We start from the raw sequence: 24058 nt of genomic DNA, 5'->3' as shown, positions 1-24058 counted from the left end.
ACCAGCCACAGAATGCACACAGCGCAGTCAGCGAGTTTCATACAGAGCACTACGTGGCGTTACCAACATAAAAACCTAAACAGCCTACCATCATTAGTAACAGTCTAAATCGCAATATCTTTTATTCTATTGGCGATGACCGATTATCATAGTTATCACATGGCCAAAATTAATTTACCCAGACCTTATTTTGAGCCTGTGCCCGGGGTTGCTGTGAACTAAATAGAAATCAAAGTTACTGAAAATCTGTTAGTAATGATTACAATTTAATTACAAAGGGATAGCATATTAGAATGAGTTTCGTTTGCTATGCATCGCTGTATTAACGGCATTATTGGAACCAATGTAAAATGCTACACTTTAACATACATATAAACTAGTAGTAACCTAGTGAATCCCCAATCCAGATTCTGTAAAGAACCGATCTCTCTTGCATAAAACCGCTTCAAACGTCTATGAGTTGATGCAAATGAAGTGATGTGGTAAATATTTGACTTTAAATATATAAACGAGAAAAAGTTTAGACAATGTTTGCAATCATGTTTAAAGTTTTTTGGTAGTCGCTAAGTGCTCTCATTATCAGGGTAATTTAAGCCCTATTTTAAGCAAAAGTTAGTTTTTCATGCATTTCTATGTTTATGACGTCGTATCTCCTGAACTCTAAGTAGAACGCATACTGTCTGCAAAGTGTGTTGCGAACAGACTTAATGATACTGAAGTAATAAATTAAAACGTCAAGCCTGATGCAGCAGTTCTATTGCACGAACAGCGAAAATGTAGTAAGCGATAATCTTATTTTTGTTTTGATCATTTTGTGGTGGTTGTAAGAGATAAAAAGTTTCGAAAAGTTTGAAATTATGTGTAAATTTTGTTGGTATTCGCTAAGAACTCCCGTTCTTAAATACTGGATTAATAAACTTTCGATAATTTGTACGTGACGAGTTGCACTGCCCCAAGACACATTCACCGTTTCTATCCCGTAATATTTATTTTACTGTGTTAAACTTCTACCATAAGACATCCCTGTTAATGAGCAGATTGTGACAATCCTTTAAATTAGGTGAATAATGGTACAAAATACTGAAAATCAAATGTTTATTTACTGCTTGCGGAAGCCGTTTGAAAGGCAATCTGCAATTGGAAGTTGCACCGTGAAACATGAACCATAACCGGCCTGGCAGTTTAGTAATGAAGATGTGAAGGATAATAAAATGATGACGTCAGTAGTTCTGCAATAGTCACCAGAATTATTGTCTTTCATCTCTGTGGACGATATGGCTACTTAAGCTCGTGTAATAAATATTCGCGTGTTGCTTACGAGTATCTAAAGACAAAATTATCCTTTTTGTCATCTACTATGAAATCGAAGTTAGTGAGCTAAATCAAAAGCCATGGAGTCTTGAACATGGCAGCAGTCAACTACTGTAGAATTATGGAATCAATGATAATCATACAGCTAACCACAAATGTTTATTCAAACCTTTACCTGTCTTCCTCAGGAGAAGTAATAAAACGTGTTAAGGGCAGTATGTACGTTCTATACCTACAGTGTTAAATTTGCAATATTAATGACCCATAATCTCAGAAGCTTTGAGAGATAGAGATCTGAAATTTTAGGAAGTATAGTTTCGCTCCTTTTCTGATTACTGAACCAGGATCAGAATATGCAGACAAATAATTAGTTAGTTATTATTTTTCAAAAATTATGTTCTATTTTTTTACAAAATAGTTCCCTGTTCCTTCTCTAAGTAAAAACCGTTACAAGTAGAGATGTTTTGATGGTTCAGCAGGTGCAGTATACTAAGAGGGAAAATACTATAAAATGAGACATATACTGTAATAGTTCCTGAGATACTGGGTCAAATATTTTTAAAAAATGTTATTTCCGGGAAATCAAGATAAACATTTGATTTTATATTAGCTCACATATGAAGCCATGCCAGCTCCTAGAAATAGCCAGGCCCATAATCAGAATTATCTGGATCGTGTACTTGATCATCCTGCAAACGTAGAAACTTCCTTCTTTTCCTACCTCTTGCTTCTTTAGTCATTTCCTCTGGAGCACGCTGCACTTTCGGGATCCTGAGTCGATCCATTCGCTGGAAGACTTGCAGCCTGTTGGCTCCTGGAGTGGTACCAAGTTGCTCTAGTATCCTAATTCTTCCCTTATTGCCATCATTAAACGTTGTCACAGCATCAAAAACATCCAAGCATAGAGCTTTCATACCTACAAATACATATTTTTCGTATGGGGTCCAAGTGACATTATTCAAAGACTTATTAGTGTTTTGCGTTCGACCGTGGAGACATTTGGAAAGAAGATCAGGATTAGTTAACTCTGTATATATTGGCTTAATTACCTCCAACACTGCAGATCGTATGCTGTTTCTGTGCCTACCCGCTGCCTGAGCTATGAGTACTTGCACCATGAATCAGCACCAGGCGGGGAAGAATGTAGCCCACACTGCTCTTTTCATTCCTTGTAGGTTATGTGTGTTGTTCCTTAGTGCCTTTCCATAATATTTCTGGAGTTCACAAAGTTTTTGTCTGTAAGTCTTCCTTTACCATTTAGAGTCTTTCCATCCGATAACTTCTCTTTTCCTTTTGTCTGATTCAATTTTCGAAGGCTGGTTCCCACCCGTTTTTGAACATGGCCCACACATTCAATCTTCAAAATATGCTTTTCACAATAAGGTTGGCTTTCCATGACTGATTTGAAGGCCTTCGAATCACCATCCCCCAAGTACTCAGAGCAGCACACACCTCTTTCCTGCTGTGTGCGCCTGAACAGAGAAACAACTGCAGCAGCCTCCATACCCCCCTTGTTTCATTGACAACTGATTTACATTGATGGCAGTATATAGTTAGCACTTCGATGTCCAAAATTTTACTTGTGTCTACACTAGTGACAGTTTCAACTGCATTTTTAGATGTGTGGCCTCTCTTCTGCCATGTACCATCAACTGCCACAGATAAGTCTCTCGTGTAATTTAATTATACTGCTTCTTTAGCAGCGGCTTTCATAGGAGCAACAGCAACAGATTTGTCACATTCGCCAATTACTTCTGTCTACTTACTTGATCTGGTTGGTGGGTCTGACAAGTTCAGCGTCACATATAATACTTGACTGCAGTCAACCCTTTACCTATGCGCCTTATTCCATACAAGAATGTAATATTGCTCTCAAGCAAGTCATTCTTGCACTTTTGAGAAGTCCAAAATGACGTAGAGAGCCTGCAAACTTTGCACTGAACAACAAGTTTGTTAGTTAGTCCAATCCATGCAGATGTGTTCTCAAAGATGCTAATTTGCCCACCAGAAACCTTACACAATACAGCATCTTGTAAAACTTGTCCTAACGCACTCAAATACAATGAAACATAACCTAAACTTTTTACAAGATCTCCTTTCTCAATAAATAAATCCTTGTGGTTTCCTAGTCTCCTCCTCGAAACATTAGAAGGTACGTCCTTTTCGTGTGTCCGTGAAACATCTGTTTCAGGATCAGCTCTGGATTCAGATCCAGTCGTATGCTTATTTCCATGGAAACTTCGCTTCTTAAAAGAACTCTTTCTTTTCGCCGTGTTGAAAAGAGGTATAAGAACGTCTAATAGTACACCAAACCACTATGTTTACAGTTCAACACCTATAAAACAATACACCCGCAAAGTCAATCCACAAGATGCATGTGCAATACTGCCATTTCTGTTTACACAGTGCGTCCAACCTCTTAACGTGAATTCAAGGAATAAATAGCTGAAAGCCCCAGCCTTGTAGATTGAGTAGTTCCAAAGATAGCAAGTCAATGCAGAAAGACCAGATTTTTTTACACTCTCACTATTAACTTTGAAATGATAAAAGGAACACTTACAGTTGGAATTAATCACCAAATGACGCATCAAATTATTCAGGAGAGATTAAATATTATTAAGAGACAATCAGAAAACGTCACTTTCTGACCGATTTCACCATACGTATTCCCTTTAAATATTGTGTGAAAAGAGAAAAGAAATCACAAGGTTTAGTCAACAGTAAAATGATCCATGTAAATACTATGTCGTAGCCACAACGCTTAATCAACAGTAAAAATGATCCACGTAAAACCTGAGACTATGTGCAACATACTCTAATGTAGTAAATGTCTTCAAATCCATTATTTTCTGTGAGTTCTCCAACATATAGTCACTTTGCATTGTTATTTGTAGAAATGCTGACGTCCTATATTCCTTAGTCATATCCATATTTTTCCATACATTATGTTTAGAGTAATTTGTAAACCTTGTCGGCGCATCTGCAAGAGTTTGTCCTTTTCCCAACAGTATTGTTATTCTTTCTGCAAGGTAGTTTTTTTCACCAAAATTCCAGTCTGTGTTTTTTGACTTCCACTTCTTCAGTTTCCAGTATTCTTTTGTATCCGCATAACACATTAATTGTGCATAAAGTTGAAAATTGTTTAATAAGGAGTGGTTTTAGTCTGTATGATAGACAGCTTATTCTTCTTAAATCCTGCAGAATAATATTACTTGTTGTAACCAACCTTAATTTAGCCACTTTTCTATTTGACAGTATTGAGGAGAACAATGTCCTGAATTGAAAAAAAAAAAGTTACTCCAGCTTAAATATAACACTTATGTATAACCTTTATAGTGTCCTTATTGGAGTCTGTGTTAACAATTTCTATGTAGTTTACAGGTACATAATAAAAACTATAGGCTGACAGAATATACTTTATAATCGTTACTCAGTCTTGGTTGTCTGGAAGTGTACTTTGTCTAAAGTGCACATAGTCAAACACACCACCCACTCTGTAGTTATAAATCGTAGCTTCCAGTCCGGTTATATCATTTTTTTTTCTCTTAGATACATATCAGGACACTTTATAAAATCTATAATATAGTAAATGGTACTTTATTCACTCCTGGGCTTGAAATTTGACATATAAGTTTGTCATATACCTTCACCTTACAGCTAGAACTCATCCACATTAAAGTATCTTTTCCAACTGTCTCGTCGTTGTTGAAAATCACATTTCTGTTTCGTTGGTAGTCTTCTTGCACAAATATGTCGTAGTTTAGTTTTAGGCAATCACTCAACTCCATTTTGTTAAAAATCCCCAAAAAACCTTGTGATATATCCAGGTTCATAAGGTGAAAATCGCCTACATGGAGTTGCTGCAGATATTCGAGGCATCTCGCCCATTAGTACAGCCTTTACCACGTCAATCAATTGCACCTTATACGACACAGCCACAAGAGTTTTTATATTTTTCTCTAAATGGTTTCCAGTGCTTCCTTGCCAATTGTTTTCAATATTTTCCTTGCTGTCACGTTGTTGCTTCCGTGTTTCTACTTCGCACTGTGTTTCACCAAGATGAGTTTGGAGAATTTATGGTGTAGATATACGACACATTCCTTCTTTAACATTACAGGCCGTCGCCTCTCTTATTTATTCTTAGCAGTCAACTAGTACACAGCAGCTGCCCTCTGGCAGCAACATGATACATAAGCAGATCACATGTCTGTAAAATGGGGAATAAGACGTGTGCAAGTTTGAACACGTAAATAGGTCTCAACTTGTCTGAAATGTATCTGACTAAACACACACAACCGTCTTAGAGTTACAGCCATGAGGTCACATGCATGTTGGCCCTTTCCCCATCCCCTCCACAATCCTCATCACTATCAACTGTATTTACAACAATCTCAACAATAACCTGTGCCAGTTGCTTCTGTGTGGTGTAAGCTATCGGCTAGCTTAAAGAACAGTTGTACTGCGTTTAACAATGTTCTGGAATTTGTCTACTGGGCAATAAGAACATAAGAAAGTCAACTGTGTACAAGTAAACCTTCCAAATAATTAAGACTGAGAAACAATTATAGACTTTGTTCTGTTTGCCTATAGTTTTAATTTTGTTGTTGTTGTGAAATCTTATGGGACTTAACTGCTAAGGTCATCAGTCCCTAAGCTTACACACTACTTAACCTAAATTATCCTCAGGGCAAACACACAGACCCATGCCCGAGGACGGACTCAAACCTCCGCCGGGACCAGCCGCACAGTCCATGACTGCAGCGCCTGAGACCGCTCGGCTAATCCCAAACGGCTAGTTTTAATTGTTTACCTCTAAAATATGTGGAAATGGTTAATCAGGCCTCAACAGGGTGAACGTAATTATTACATGTAACTGTTATGTTAAAGATAGAGAAACATATTATTACAAATCAAGACATTGTGTACCACAATACTGACAAATATAGGTACTGGTGAATTAGAATTGGTTGCAAAGAGTAACGTTACTCTTCGGGTCTTAAGAGAAAGAAGCAATGTACTGAACAGACCTAAACCATTCCCTAGTAAAGAAATTACTGCTTTAATTGCAATTAACGTTGCATGCATGTACGCATGTAACTTTCAGGCGTCTGGAGCGGGCACAAAACGTCCGATTGGCGGAAACGAACTAGGAAGGAGTAAAGGGCAGAGATTTCGACGCAGTTTAATGGTAGGGCCCTTGTAATTGGCTGAGAGAGTTTCCATAGAAATAAGAGGAACGCTCCTATTGGTTGAAAAAAGCCGTGACGTGGAGATCGAAAGAACTCAGGTGGCGAAACAGTGCGGCTACGAGAAAGACAAGAGCTAAATTTTCGAGGACTCTTCTCTGAACTGGCGTCAAGTGAAGAACGCGGCGCATAACGCTCTGCACGACACAGAGGAAAATTTTGTGTGAACACTGCGTTCACTGCGGCTGACATTCAGCTAGATGCTGAAGCGCCGTTTATCTCCAACTGTGGAGAAACGAACCAGCCAGTTAGTTAATTGTCCTTGCGAGGACTGTGAGGGCATTTTAATATGCACATTGCTTTAACCATGCGCTTGCATATCGCCATATTCCAAGACTAGGAATGGGTACATGTTTTCTCGTATCACGAGAAACACAGGGAGAGTTTCTACGGAAAAAATCAGTTTTTCTAGGAATTTCATCGGACGAGAGCAGCAGCCATGCAGACGACGGCTCATTGCAGCTAAGGTAAATACCACGAGCAGAGGCGTAAACTTGTTGGTTCACCAGCTTGCGTCCACTGTAAACTCGAGCGACCTTGGGTAATCTTTTGCGCAACTTGTCACAAAACTAACCATCCTCCGTAGACTTGATTGTCACCCTAAATAGTACCAAACTTTGAACCGGAATCGGATGATTTATCGTAGTACTGGCCAACATCATGATGTAGTCGTAAGAATAATTTTGTGAAGAAACTTCTTGTAAAAATTTCCATTATTGTGTTTAGGATTATTTCACTTTCTGGGGACGAGGTGCGTTCGTTTGACAACTGTCGAAACATTGTCACTTTGTAAACTGTGTAATTGCGTGTATTTCTGTGATAAGATTGCAACATTAAACCAAAGTTATTTACAGCTTACACAGTTGTTGTTCTGACCTCAAAACCTTACAACTGCGTAGATATGGGAGAAGCAATTTGTCGTCTGTCAGTCTTGCTAATCAAAAATATTTTCCTACCTTTAACATTCCTTGTAAAACTTGTAGTCATTGGTACTATCACAGCTATTTCCCTTCTTGACGTTAATTAATTCAAAGAGACCCCATTCGTTACTTACTGGGAGGTCTAAGACATTGTCCTCAAACATTGGGTCTTGAACAATCTGGCCGAAGTAATTTTCAAAGACATTCAGAAATATCTCACACAAATGCTTTTCACTCATACTTGTTTTAATTGCGTGCCTCCCATTCTACGAATAGCAAGGTGAAATCCTACCCTTCTACAATAGCATGATCAGGAGGCTTGCCTTTTATATTTTCCAAGTCGTTTCTAAAACACTCTGCCACTACAGCTCCTGATGCAGGTATTCAAGCATCTGATTACGTCGGCTGAACACCTTTGATGTGTGACGGCTCGGAAACTGGCAGCTGGGACAGCAGCGCAGCAACAAAATCATGCCACCGTCTGTCACCCAATGCCCTGCCAGCTCAGGAGCGTTAGCAGAGACGCCTTTTCCATAGTTGGCACTTCCGTGTCGATAAGAGAAACGTATCGAGGTCTCCTGCTGCATGACCGACCGGGCTACCTGTTACATCACGCCAGGCCATCTACTCCAGAAGTTTTGCAGTGGGCTTAATATAGTGGCATTCATCAAATATAAGCACGTGGAAATGGGATTTAAACTGTCAAGACCGGCCCATCAGTGTGTGGTCACAGCTGGGGAATCCGATGACACACAGTCCGTGTCAGTCATCACTGTGTCTGTAACACTGTCTTTGTGGGCTATGAACCAGCAAGCGCTGCCTGAGTGTCCAACGCAGGTACAGCGACGTCGTCTTCCTGCCAATCCGACACCCAGCAGCCATCAAACGCCATTTGCCATCACAGTGTTGGTACTGGGCCACTGCTACCATCGACAGAGAACGCCTGCGCCGCCCTGGCCAAACCAGCATGCCGGAGTCTGAGGATCATCCTGACCCCCCCCCCCCCCCCCATGCCCCATCGTCTGCTGTCTGTATGTTTCTGATGTTCTGAACCACGTGTGTTCGTGTCCACCAATAAAATGTTCTATCAACAGATTGGCTGCCTTCTTCAGCCACTCAATCACCAATCTCCACTAGCCCACTCTTAACCCGCAGTACACCCAATGAGAAATTCTCTGTTGTTCACTGCCTTTCATGAAGGGTTGGTGGATCATTACAGGAAAACCACCACACGACATTATCAAGAACAACATAATGGTATAGTGCAGAAGCAAGGAGAATCAATAGAGGGTTTCGTAGACCACATCAGTAAAATCAGTGTCAATATGTATGAATTAACGAATGATGATCATATCAGTAAAGCCGTTTTGCAGGAGGCAAAACAACGGGAACCCGATGCGTTTTTGTGGTGCCTGCCATCCACAATGTCCTGGAAAGTACGCAAGGAATTTCCGAGAACCCTGGCCAAGCAGTGGCAACTGCATCAGTTTTGACTGAAACTGAGTCTGTGATTAGACCAAGGGTCAGGCGGGTAATGTTTAATGCGGAGCTGTGGTGTGGTCCGCTGAACCACATTCAACGTTTCTATACGAAACCATAATGTCAGAGAAGCAGGCAAGTGGAGAACACTGTTCAAGAACGTCCGTGGGCACAAAGACGGTGGAGCCAGCATAACACTTACGCCTCTGGATTAAACTGTACAGGGGACGGTGTGACCACTGTGCAACGCTCCCCGTAAATTCGACTATGGGACACCCCAGGCCAAATCAGTGGCAGACATTTGTCTGTTCAGCTTTATAAAGGCATGGTCGTGTAAGTTGTTGTAGGACACAAGATTGCAGGTATCTATGATAGCCAAGTGTACTGAGTACACTGAATTTCAGCCCACCATCCTCTAGATTTAGTGGTGTGGGTGGTAAGGGTGTGAATTCTCTCTGTTCCACATTGTTGGGTTTCCTAGTGGGTGGAAGGGATCTGCGAATATATGTGAATGTTGTGCCTTCTGTAGGCGTTAGCTATGACATCGTTCTAGGACAAGACTGCCTGATCAAACTTCACATCAAAATCGATCTACATCACTGCATGGTAGAGATGGAGGGGCCATCTGTACATCTTTGTTTTAAAGCTCAAAGAACTGAACTGTTGCAAGGAACATCCGAGACGTTGGGTAAGCCAGTTCAACTGCGTGCATGGCCTCTTGTTCTCGACTCACAGGGCATGGCACTGAAAGCTACAGAAATGATGGTCTGAATAAACATAGGAACTGATCTGTCAATTAGTACTGTATGTGTGGTAGAGCTCTTGCAAGAGAATGAGATGCTGGATCAGGTACAATGTTTTGTACGACTTAGTTTATCGTATGTGTAGCAGTTAGATGGTAGCTGAGTAGTGCCTTTCAGTACAGATAATTTTGGTTCAGAGAAGATGAAGCTATCGAAAGAAACACTGATAGCTAACTTAGAAGTTTTAGAGGATGAGTTAAAAGGGATTTAAATGCACAATACCAGAAGCCGCAACAGTCTTTTGGTTAATTGCACTGAGGGAAAATCTTTCACATCTGAAAGGATATGATAGAGTAGATGTGTAGAAGTTATTAGAATAATATGCAGGATTGTTTAGACTGCCTGGACCACTGACCCCTACTCCTCTAAGACAACACAGAATTTCCACTACTAATAAGCTGCCTGTATACAACCCACTATTTGTAACTGGTAACGGAGGAATTCATAGACAGACACCTTCGGAATCGAATCAAAGGAAATCACTAAACTGTGGTCAGCCTCGGTAGTAATAATGCCAAAGAAGTCCTCAGACGGAACAAATGCTTATAGAATCTGTTGTGATTACAGATTTCTAAATCAGTCAGTGGTCACCAGTGCTTACCCCATGCCTAATATCAAAGACATTAAACAACTTCGGGCAATGCTGTTACTTCACTGCCTTAGATTTACACAGCAGCTATTACCAATTAGAAGTAGCACCAGGAAATCTGCTCAAGACAGCATTCTGGATCATGTTGGGACGTTTACGGTATTGTTGAATTCCTTTCGATCTGAAATACGCTCCAGCTATTTTCCAACGCTTATTAGGCGACCTACAGGCCTGAAACCAAAACAATGCCTAGTTTATTTAGATGACATAATAGTACACTCCGAGGACATCCAGGAGCACATGGTGCATCTGCAGAAAGTATTCAAATGCTGCATGCATCTTGGCTGACCCTTAACATAGAAAAGTGTCGGTTTGTATTGTATGAGCACTATTTAGGTACGTACCGATCCACGACTCGTGAAAGCATGTTAAAAGAGGTACAATCAAATCTTGGAATCGCGAATTTATATAGAAAATGCATTCCAGAACTTGCAGAGGTAGCAGGATACCTTATGCATTTGTTAAAAAAAGGTGTAAAATTTAATCGGAGTCTAGACCGTCAAAAAGCATTTCAGCAGTTAAAAGATTAACTGACCACAAGTTTGTTCTCATTTTTCCGTACTACAAAAAACGGTTTATCTTGTCTTGTGATTCAAGTAGCCATGTTCTGTGCCAAAAGGTGGATAGGGAGGAACACCCCACAGTTTATGCTTCCAGGCAATTGAATAAGCAGAAGAAAACTTTTCAGCTACAGTAAAGGAAATACTGGCGCAAATTTTTGGTATCGTCAAATTTAGTTGCTGCCTGTATGCTAGGTCTTTTAAGGTCACAACAGATCACGTTGCAATAAAATGACTTCTGAGATGAAAGGATCCAAGCAGTACGCTAACCATCTGGTCTTTAAGGCGCTGTAGAGCGCAATGGACTAAGCCCAGAAGAGTGGCACAGAACTCAGACCGCTCATGCAGCTGCATCACTATGCCAACCTGTTTCTAGGACTAAGTAATGAGGCAAGCCCATGTTTCCTTCTTAGCTGGTCAAAGCGGATGACGAGACACGGAACGTTGCATTGCCGAAAACTACTGATGGCCACACAGAAAACAATATGTTGAGCACTCTGTAAAGAATTGTATCCCTTCAGCTCAAAGAGCCAAGCTGAGAAATCAGTGAATCCCATTGCAAAGACAGCCTGAGGCAGAGAAATCCTTTCAAACGATTGGCCTTTACGTTCTTGGTTTTTCCGCACCAACACCAGCGGGAAACCGATATGTATTAACTATAATTGATAATGTCTCACGTTACTTGGCCATGATCGCCATACCAAACCAACAAGCAGACAAACTGGCTCACGCTTTCGTCAATCGTTGGCTATTTAAATGAGGCACACCGGAATCACTAATAACAGACCAAGGCACAAATTTTGTGTATGAACTGCTTAAGAAGCTGTGACGACTATTGTACGTTAAGAAATTAGGAACAAGTTCCCTTCACCAGCAGGCCAAAGGTAGAACAGGGAGAGTTCTTAGGAGATAGAATAAAAAGCTAAATTATTACAAGCATAGTAGTCCAATAATACAGACATCCCTACCACAGTAAGTTGTAAACGTGTACAATTCAAAAATCCACTAAAACACGCGACGTTCACCGTATGATGTTGTTTTTGGACTTACAATATGTCTATTGACTCCAGGGGACTTTACTAAATAGTGAAAAGAGATACGGCATCAAGTGAAAAAACTGAACACAATACTCTAGAAAAACAGAAAAACACAATAAAAAAAGCGAAATCACGTAAATTTCACACTGGGCAGTGGATTATGTTGTCTAACCGCCACGTTCTGACGGGAAATACGAAGTTCATTCCTCAGTACCAAAGACCTTATCGTGTAGTCGAAAAGACCTCCCCAATTAATTTTGAAACAACACTCTTGACCCAAATCACGATTGTCCATATGGGTAGAATCGCCTGTTTCAAGGTGAACCAGAAGCATTATCTCAATTGCCGGCAACTCCTTCCGAAGGGGGAAGGGAACTGCGTAAAGGAAGCAGAAGAAAGAAAAGTAGAAATAAGCCAGTGATGCAGATTATACCTGAGATTGTTCCAACACATCCACACACCATAAAATCGTGAGGCGGTCTACAAACTGGATGGTCTATTTAGATATTAGTAACTGGGTGTTATGGTTATATCTATGTTGTGTTCACAAGTAACAATTTTTTGTGTCATTAGTCCTCTGCTTGGTTTAATACGGACCACCACAAATTTCTCTCCTTTGTCAGCATTTTCATCCCATTTTACAACCTATGCCCTCAATTATTTGGTGGATGTATTCCAGTGTCTGCCTTCCTCTACAGTTTTTACTATCTACCCTCATGGAAGTTACTCCTTATGTGTTAGCAGATGTCCTATCATCCTGCCAGTGTTTCCCATATATTCCTTTCCTCGCCGATTCTACAGAGGACCCCTTCATTTCTAATTTTCAACATTCTTTTGTAGCATTATTTCTCAAATGCTTCGATTTTCTTCTCTTCCGGTTCTCCCACAATCTGTGTTTCACTGCCATGCAATGCTGTGCTCCAAACGTACATCATTACAAAGTTCTCCAAAGTTTGATACTAGCAGACTTCTCTTGGACAGGATTGCCCTTTTTGCCAGGACAGGTCTGCTTTTTATGTTCTCCTACTGCGTCCATCACGGGTTGTTTTGCTCCCTAGGTAGCAGAATTCCTTTACTTCGTCTACTTTGTGATCCTCAATTTTCATGTTATTAGACTCTTCATTTAATGCAACACATCCTGTAATTCATCTTTACTTTCACTGAGGACAGCAATTTAATCAGCGAATCATATCATTGATATCCTTTCACCTTGAATTTTAATCCCACTCTTGAACCTTTGTTTTATTTCCGTCATAACATCTTCGACGAATAGATTGAACAGTAGTCCTACACCCTTGTTGGTCATCCAGTCTTAATGTTCCCTCTTGATTTTTGTACATATTATATAATAACCGTCTTTCTCTGTAGTTTAACCCTATTTTTCTCAGAATTTCGAATATCTTGCACCATTTTACATTGTCGAACGCTTTTTCCAGGTCGATAGTTTCTATGAATGTGCCTTGATTTTTCTTTAGTCCTGCTTCCTTTATCAACCGCAACGTCGGAACTGCCTCTCTGGTGCCTTTACCTTTCCTAAAGCCAAACTGATCGTTATCTAATATATGTTCTTATGTGTATTATTCTTGTCAGCAGCTTGGATGTGTGAGCCGTTAAACCGATCGTGCGATAATTTTCGCGCTTGTCGACTCTTGCTATCTTCGGAATTGTGTGGATGATGTTTAGCCGAAAGTCTGATGGTATATAGCCAGTCTCAAACAAAATATGCAACAACGTGAATAACCTTTTTGTTGCCGCTTTCCACAACGATTTTAGAAATTCTGATGGTCTGGTATCGACCCCTTCTGCTTTATTTGATCTTAAGTCGCCCAAATCACTTTTAAATTTTGACTGAATACTAGATCCCTTATCTCTTCCCTATCTACTCTTGTTTCTTATTCTGTCGCATCATTAGATATACCCTCCCCCTCATAAAGGCCTTCTTCCCACCTATCCGCTCTCTCCTCTGCGTTTAACAATAGAATTACCACGCACTCTTCATGCTGCTGCCCTTGTTTCTCACATTTCTGGCGTAATGTTTGTACCTGTTATTTCGCTTCTTTATACTAGTCTTGTGCAGACACTGTGAACTACATGTAGGCATCTAAAAGCTCTTATTGTATTAATGGTTCAAAAGGCTCTGAGCACTATGGGACCTAACATCTGTGGTCATCAGTCCTCTAGAACTTAGAACTACTTAAACCTAATCAACCTAAGGACATCACACACATCCATGCCCGAGGCAGGATTCGAACCTGCGACCGTAGCGGTCACGCGGCTCCAGATTGAAGCGCCTAGAACCGCACGGCCACACCGGCCGGCTATTGTATTAATGCATTCAGTATTGTATTACTTGGCCGGCCGGGGTGGCCGAACGGTTTTAGGCGCTACAGTTTGGAACCACGCGACCGCTACGGTCGCAGGTTCGAATCCTGCCTCGGGCTTGGGTGCGTGTGATGTCCTTAGGTTAGTTAGGTTTAAGTAGTTCTAAGTTCTAGGGGACTGATGACCTCAGAAATTAAGTCCCATAGTGCTCAGAGCCATTTGAACCATTTTTTGTATTACTTGTTGCATATTTTTAGGACAACGGCATTTTGCTATATGCAGTTATTATTCACACTCGCAAATAATGCGATAGGTATAATCGTCTGAAAAAGGGCACTAAGTGCCCGAAACTAGTAAAGAAATTAAATTTCTTTTATGCAACTGTTTGCTTATTATTTCATTATATACGACTATAGTTGCTGAGGATGGATAAAATACTAAGCTTAACGACAAAATAAACCTCTATATTACATTTGTATTATACAAGTGGCGATTATTTAAACAGTTTATTTGTGTACATCTCGCATGATAAGATTGTCTCCAGAAAATAATTCCCTTGTCCCTCTAACTGTTATGAATTAACAAAATGTTATTGGCACGACATGCATCAATACAGCAGCGCTTCTCAGATACAATTAAGCCTATCCTGCTAAAATTTCTGTCGCTTACAGCGCTACCAGCGGGAATGCAGAGGACTTCTTTCGATACTTTAAAGAGCTCGGGGAAGGCTTAGGCATTGACCCTTGGCCTCGAAAAAACGTTCTTGCCGTTATCAGCCGGGGCTCAATGTTCAAATACTTCTAAAATTCATCTTTGCCTTTAGACTTTGATGAACGCAAGCTTTCGAGCTTCATTACGGGAGAAGGAATGAAATCTCTTTCTCTCCTTCCGCGACTACTCTGATGAACAGCCCGATAAATATTTACTTGCTTCTCTTCACTCAGTACCAAGAATTCCTTGGAAAATGGATGAAAAACTGTACCCGTGTAGTGATAATCCTGCATTTCGTTCACAACCTTCTCTTTTAGGTGGGTTTCTGCACGCCCTTTCAGCAATTTAACTACTGCATTGCCATCTTCACTTTCCATGTATTTAGTAAACTAAATACCCACGGCACCACAAAAGGCAGTGTCGGTTCTGTTTATCCTTGAGGTCAGTTGTAGCCTCTTTAAAAGGTTCAAGGAATTTAATTATGCCCTCCACTACATCACTCTGATACGAATACGGCATCTACTGCTTGATTTTTTCGGTTAGTCCTCGTGAGAGGCTAATACATCGTTCCCTACTGACAATGTTGATCGGCCGTAGATCCAACGCACACATTTGCACACACTTGTCCCTGATTGGCTCTTTATGACTGTTCGAAATTGTTGTAGATGTCGAATGTGTGATACTTTTGCACGTACGTCTTTTCATCCTCATGGTGCTCGCCTTACATACGAGTAACGCTTTGCATCCCGATCTTGGCTCTGAACGTAACTCACAGGATCACAAGTATCCCTTTCAGCCACTATCTTCAATTAAAAATAGCACTAATAAACATCCGCTCTGTCGAATACAGCTCTTATTTTTTTCTCGTATATATGCATAACATAATGAAGCAATTTTTCGGAAACTATATGACAACAAAAGGTGAAGCGGAAAATATCATGATTATTATTCCCACAACGTCCCGTTTTGAAATCTGTAGGACAGTGCCTTCAGGGCATTATAAACATCATTCAAATCTAGATCTAGATCTACATCTGCATTAATACTCAGCAAGCCACCCAACGGTGTGTGGCGGAGGGCACTTTGCGTGCCACTGTCATTACCTCCCTTTCCTGTTAAAGTCGCGTATGGTTCGCGGGAAGAACGACTCCCGGAAAGCCTCCGTGCGCGCTCGAATCTCTCTAATTTTACATTCGTGATCTCCTCGGGAGGTATAAGTAGGAGGAAGCAATATATTCGATACCTCATCCAGAAACACACCCTCTCGAAACCTGGACAGCAAGCTACATCGCGATGCAGAGCGCCTCTCTTGCAGAGTCTGCCACTTGAGTTTGCTAAACATCTCCGTAACGCTATCGCGCTTGTAACGAAACGCGCCACTCTTCTTTGGATCTTCTCTATCTCCTCTGTCAACCCGACCTGGCACAGATCCCACACTGACGAGCAATACTGAAGTATAGGTCGAACGAGTGTTTTGTAAGCCACCTCCTTTGTTGATGGACTACATTTTCTAAGGACTCTCCCAATGAATCTCAACCTGGCAACCACCTTACCAACAATTAATTTTATATGATCATTCCACTTCAAATCGTTCCGTACGAATAGTCCCAGATATTTTACAGAAGTAACTGCTACCAGTGTTTGTTCCGCTATCATATAATCATACAATAAAGGATCCTTCTTTCTACGTGTTCGCAATACATTACATTTGTCTATGTTAAGCGTCAGTTGCCACTCCCTGCACCAAGTGCCTATCCGCTGCAGATCTTCCTGCATTTCGCTGCAATTTTCTAATGCTGCAACTTCTCTGAATACTACAGCATCATCCGCGAAGTCGAAGGAACATATTATCTAATTCTGTTCGCAGAAAGTATTGTCCACTTTATGTTATTTCTTTACTTTTAACAGTGACTTTCGTCCGTGCCTGAGCTTTTCAGCTTTATATGGAATTAAGTTAACTTATAAGTGAAAGAAGTGCACCAGTTTTTATAGTCTTTAATGTACAGCGTTCTGTCTGTCTGGTGTTAATCGCGTTTTGTAAGGCTTCAAATTAATGTGAATGAGCTTGACACCGAACTCGGAAAAACAGCGCAGATTTTAATTTGTGTCGTGTTATTGCAATAAAAACACGGCACATAACGAAACGTTGCACTGCACAGCACAAGAGCAGAAGGCACATTAGGAAATTTAGAATTTAATACCTAGAGGCTCTTAGATAAACTGACATTCAGTGATGATGTGATAATTTAAACCATGAATTCAAAATATCGTGTAGACACTGATATATTTCCACTATTAAATACAGACTTTCATAGGAAATCTTAAACAGACGAAGCGAACACAAGAAATAAGTACGAGATCAAACGAAATTTAGTTGTACCATCTTTTCGGTCAGTAAGTAGAAGTAATTAGCAACATGAAATACAAAAGTTTCAGCTCAGCGTAGCGTCTTTGCTTCACTTACTCGCAAAGAAAATCTGACCTGTTACGAGCGCGCAAAGTTCGCATTAGTAATAATATTCGCAAATAAACTGAATGCTCCATTAATATATCACAAGCTTTAACCCATCACTGTTCAGAAAATGAAAGAGATATGAAAATAAGTCTTGACCACTCTTGTTTCGAATGTCCAGCAGAGCGTACGTCTCGTCTGCTAACATTTGTAGAACATATTCTTTCGTCGTCATAGCTCTGTAGGAAATGGCACTCGGGGGTCTACGAGTTTCACAAGTCTCACGAGTGCAGCGGAAACTCGTAGCAGGCAAGCCGCGACAGGCACGCCGGACCCCACTGCCCCTCGTGTTTGCGAGTACAACTCGCAGCGGCAGCGAGCTACGAATGAGCCTGAAGACTAAGATGACTGTCGCTAGAAGAAACCCTAATGATGGTACAATGGGATGTACCCTCTGCTATGCACTTCACGATGGTTTGCAGAGTATAGATGTAGATGTAGATGATGGGGCTAAGACACCGAAACCGTGGTATTATGTAGCGACTTCTCCCGTGCAAGACCTCGGTCAATAAAAATATTTTGCGACTGTGGCAGATTTGTTTACCACGTACACGTCAGTATGTCGCGACAGCTGGGCCGCCCGATGATGCACAGTCTTGTCAATCGTTTCCGCATGTATGACATTGCTCCACTGGGCCGCGAACCAACGACCACTGCCTAAATGTCCAACACGCGCACGTGGATGTCACTTTGTTGCCGCGCATACCCAGCAGCCATCAGCCGTCATCCGCCATCATATGTGGCAACCGTGCCGCTGCTACTATCCACGGGGAACGGCCGCATCGTCAGATCCATCTTGGCGTGCTGGCGTCCGAGGATCACAGCCCCCCCCCCTCCCCCAATTTTTTGCAGTCTGTTTCTGGTGTGCTGAACCATGCCTGTTCGTGTTCGTCAGTAAAGTGTTTATCAACTGATTGGCTGCACTCTGTTACCATCCTCCCACTCCTAACCTGCAGTACGCCCATTACAGGTGCTCACCTTTATCAGGATGTCCGTGCATGTTGGCGAGCTAGGGTCCAAGGATTCCCCGCCCCCCCCCCCCTCCCCCCATCCGCAACCTTCCTCCCGCCGCAATCGTCTGTCGTCTGTTTCAAATGTGTCCATCAGTTAAGTGTTCTATCAAGTGATTGGCTGCCTTCTCCGCCCTCTGCATCACCAACCTCCCACTCCAACCTTGCAGTACACCCATTACAGGCACTTAACTTTATCACTGAAGATAGAAGATGTTTCAAAGTCAGATCGCGTCATGAGAAACAACTTTTATCACACACAAACTATTCGCCGATGCTTCCTGTCGACATTAGGCTTCTTTAATTATTGATTATGCCCCTGAAAGGCGTCAGAGTGTAGGTACTCTGCAGCATTTGTATTCAGTGTGTGTTGACTACAAGCTAGTAATGTCATGTTTCTAAAATACCATTCTCCGTTCAAACACACTCGTTCTTAAGGTTGTCTTTTTGTGTACCACTCTTCCTATTTACTGGGGTAGGTAGTACAAAGCACACTTGGTTAGTAGACGCTGCGAATTCGATGAAATCTCGTCGTCCCAGAACCGGCTAATTCAATAAAACGACGCCAGGAGTCGCCAGCAAGGGTTGGTTCAAATGGCTCTGAGCACTATGGGGCTCAACTGCTGTGGTCATAAGTCCCCTAGAACTTAGAACTACTTAAACCTAACTAACCTAAGGACATCACACACATCCATGCCCAAGGCAGGATTCGAACCTGCGACCGTAGCGGTCGTGCGGTTCCAGACTGTAGCGCCTTTAACCGCTCGGCCACTCCGGCCAGCCCCGGCAAGGGTCAACGAACATTTTGTCTTCAACAGAAGTTTCTCCCGTGTCGTGATACACCAGCCCTAGACGTTTGTAGCAAACATTTTGAAACACCCTATACATTCCAAACCGGAATTAATATTTCGTTGCTGTTCATTTCCGGTTTCAAGCAGATTTATGTTCTTAATCACATTCCCTGTTCTGGTAATCCGAAAACTTTTATCATGCAGTTACGGAATTACAGTGTTAAGGTTTATTCTACAAGTTATTGATACAGTTTTTTTACTGTGAACTTGACAAATTTGTAGGCTTGAAACTAACCTAAAATGGCCGCCGAGTTCGCTATCTACAGATAGAAATCGTGGTGTTCCATCTCTCCCACTAGTTTTAATGTGAGAGAGATGGAGTGCAATTAAATTTAGCTTCAAGCCTGTAGAATAATCCCGCTGAAGATAGCCGCTGTCTCAGACTTTGTCTAGTTGACAGAAGATACGTCTGTGCCAACAAATGGAAGAGCAGAATCTTACACACGGCCCAACCATGGACTTCAATGACCACCAAAAGATCTAATAATTCCAAGCACATCAAAAGAGCAAAGTTACCTGCACAAGTCAAATTCCGTCGCTAAAACTTCTAAAATTTCCACTTCAAAAACTACTGCTAAGCCGACAAGGACAAAATTTTTGCAAGAAATATCACCTGTTCCTTCTATTGATAAAACTATAAATTTTGAGGGGAAGGCAGCATCTGTATCCAAAGGGCTAAACTCTGCTGAAAGTATTGAAACTGTAAGGAAAATGAGGGATAAGAAAAGAAAGGAAACAGGAAAAGGCACAAAACTATCATCAAAGGGAAATAATAGTGAAGATAGAAACAGACTGAAGAAGCTATACTGTATACTATCAAAGGGAAATACTAGTGAAGAGAAAAACAGACTGAAGAAGCTATACTGTATACTATCAAAGAGAAATACTAGTGAAGAGAAAAACAGACTGAAGAAGCTACATTGTATAGTGTAAAAAGCTCACTGTGTTAAACATGTGCAGACTTTGTAGATGATTACGAAAATAAATTGGATTAATGGGATGAAGATGACTGTGATAATTGTTTTGCAATCTATTACGAAATTAATAAAAATGAGATTGAATTCAGTGTGTTTCCCGTTCAGGATGGTCACATGAACATTGTTCAACATTTCGTAAAGAGTGTAATTGCTGTGGTGAGAGAAAGATAATGTTTGAACAAAACCAACAACTAATTTGAAAAGCCAAATTTTAATCAAGATTTATAATAAACGGATAAAATTGTTTGGACTAAAATTTTAATATTGTAATTCTGTATATATAATACTCGTATATATGTGTTATGTATAATTCTGTATATATCCCAAATATTAATAAATGATTTTAATTGACTCTTTTCTTTATGTATAGCAAATTTATATGGTCCATCTCTCCCAGTACACTCGCTCATCTCACCCATACACCTACGGGTGAGATGGAACAATCATGTATATTTTCTTGTATCATATCTTTTGTATTTTAAGCAGCCGTGCATCAATAATATATTGCACTTAAGTCTGTATGAGACTCTATACGAAAATGCCGCCGGAAGTAAAAAAAAGTTGGAAAAAAAATTTTATGCTGAAGGAAAAAAGTTTTCCAGCTCTCCTGGACTTTCCCTACAAATGTGGGTATTATTAAGTTTAGTGAGGAAGACTAATTCTAGGAACTTATCACGGATGCTCCTGCTGTTTACTAATAACACATTAACATTTTATATTTCCCATCTGCAGGGCCAAAAGTTGTCTTTTAAGAGTGACATTGTTGGCATATCTTCGATTGTAAGATGTTGTCTGACATCGTAGAAACTCCGAAAGAGTGCCATATTTGTATTAAACCAATACCCTCAGATGAAGCATTAATCATTTCGGCACTCTGTTACGACTTAGGAAGCGTAGTGGTGCTATTCTTTTCTGTTAAAGAATGAGAAGAACACTTTCTGAAATTTGAGACACCCAGAGCAGTATTGACAGACGACACTTGCGTTGAAATGTATGGTTTATGATATATTTGCAAAATGGGGGCACCCTATCAATGAAAATATTGAATTTCAAGCTCTTTAATATACAGGGTGGTCCATTGATATTGACCGGGCCGAATATCTCACGATACAAGCATCAAACGAAAAAACTACAAAGAACGGAACTCGTTTAGCTTGAAGGGGGAAACCAGATGGCGCTATGGTTGGCCAGCTAGATGGCGCTGCCATAGGTCAAACGGATATCAACCGCGTTTTTTAAAAATAGGAACCCCCATTTTTTATTACATGATCGTGTAGTACGTAAAGAAATATGAATGTTTTAGTTGGACCACTTTTTTCGCTTTGTGATAGATGGGGCTGTAATAGTCACAAACGTATAAGTACGTGGTATCACGTAAAATTCCGCCAGTGCGGACGGTATTTACTTCGTGATACATTACCTGTGTTAAAATGGACCGTTTACCAATTGCGGAAAGGTCGATATCGTGTTGATGTATGGCTATTGTGATCAAAATGCCCAACGGGCGCGTGCTATGTATGCTGCTCGGTACTCTGGACGACATCATCCAAGGGACCGGACCGTTCGCCGGATAGTTACGTTATTTAAAGTGTTCAGCCACGACCTGCAACAAATGATGATGTCCAAGTAGGTGTTTTAGCTGCTGTCGCGGCTAATCCACACATCGGTAGCAGACAAATTGCGCGAGAATCAGGAATCTCAAAAACGTCGGTGTTGAGAGTGCTACATCAACATCGATTGGACCCGTACCGTATTTATATGCACCAGGAATTGCATGGCGACGACTTTGAACGTCGTGTACAGTTCTGCCACTGGGCACAATAGAAATTACGGGACGATGGCAGATGTTTTGCACGCGTTCTACTTAGCGACGAAGCATCATTCACCAACAGCGGTAACGTAAACCGGCATAATATGCACTATTGGGCAACGGAAAATCCACGATGACTGCGACAAGTGGAACATCAGCGACCTTGGCGGGTTAATGTATGGTGCGGCATTATGGGAGAAAGGATAACTGGCCCCCATTTTATCGATGGCAATCTAAATGGTGCAATGTATGCTGATTTCCTACGTAATGTTCTACCGATGTTACTACAAGATGTTTCACTGCATGACAGAATGGCGAAGTACTTCCAACATGATGGATGTCCGGCACATAGCTCGCGTGCGGTTGAAGCGGTACTGAATAGCATATTTCATGACAGGTGGATTGGTCGTCGAAGCACCATACCATGGCCCACACGTTCACCGGATCTGACGTCCCCGGATTTACTTCTGTGGGGAAAGTTGAAGGACATTTGCTGTCATGATCCACCGACAACGCCTGACAACATGCGTCAGCGCATTGTCAATGCATGTGCGAACATTACGGAAGGCGAACTATTCGCTGTTGAGAGGAATGTCGTTACTCGTATTGCCAAATGCACTGAGGTTGATGGACATTATTTTGAGCATTTATTGCATTAATGTGGTATTTACAGGTAAACACGCTGTAACAGCCTGCGTTCTCAGAAATTATAAGTTCACAAAGGTACATGTATCACATTGGAACAACCGAAATAAAATTGAAACGTCCCCTTAGAAAATTTTATGAATGACTGTGCTGGTAAACCCCTTGCGTTATTTGATTTTCAAACAGCTGAGCAAAACTAAACGTACTCAGACATTTCTCTCTTTACTTATTCTGATCAACACTAAACTGACACACAATATTTTTAGCGCAACGCAATCTGACTTTCAAAAATCCCTACAAAAGAATGGCCCTCACTAACAATAACCTATACCTTTCGTGAATCACTTACCTCACAAAAATCTTCGTTACTCGAACTACTGCAATACAGTGAGTGCCACTACTGCCAGCTAAATGAAACATTCTAACTACTGAAAGCACTAACTACTGATAGGCATAGTTAGCAAATGAAAGATTTTGATAAAGAACAAACAATGTATTTACCTTAATAGTGTTCAAAAGTCAGAATATATATATATATATATATATATATATATATATATATATATATATATATATATATATATATATCAGTTCATGACATCCAGTCTTACAAATTTACTGTCTCTGATGCACACACGTCCAGATCATCCGCACTCAAAACTCCACCATCTCTCTTCACATATCCACCGCTGCTGGCGGCTCACCTCCAACTGCGCAACGCTACGCGCTGTTAACAGCCAACTGCCCAACACTACAATAGCAAATTCCAAAAATGCAAACCAGCCACAGACAGCACACAGCACAGTCAGTGATTTCCATATAGAGTGCTACATGGCGTTACCAACATAAAAACCTAAACAGCCTACTTACAAAATGTTCAGACGTACCTACGTTCTGTATTTTAATTTGAAAAACCTACCTGTTACCAAGTGTTCGTGTAAAATTGTGAGCCATATGTTTGTGACTATTACAGCGCCATCTATCACAAAGCGAAAAAAGTGGCCCAACTAAAACATTCATATATCTTTACGTACTACAGGAATATGTAGTAAAAATGGGGGTTGACATCCGTTTGGCCTATGGCAGCGCCATCTAGAGGGCCAACTATAGCGCCATCTTGTTTCCCCCTTCAAGCTAGACAAGTTTCGTTCTTTGTAGTTTTTTCGTTTGACGCTTATTTCGTGAGATATTTGGCTCGGTCACGATCAATGGACC

This window comes from Schistocerca piceifrons, chromosome 1 (genome assembly GCF_021461385.2).
Source record: "Schistocerca piceifrons isolate TAMUIC-IGC-003096 chromosome 1, iqSchPice1.1, whole genome shotgun sequence".
In the NCBI taxonomy this organism is placed as follows: Eukaryota; Metazoa; Arthropoda; class Insecta; order Orthoptera; family Acrididae; genus Schistocerca; species Schistocerca piceifrons.
This window is presented reverse-complemented; position numbering follows the sequence as displayed.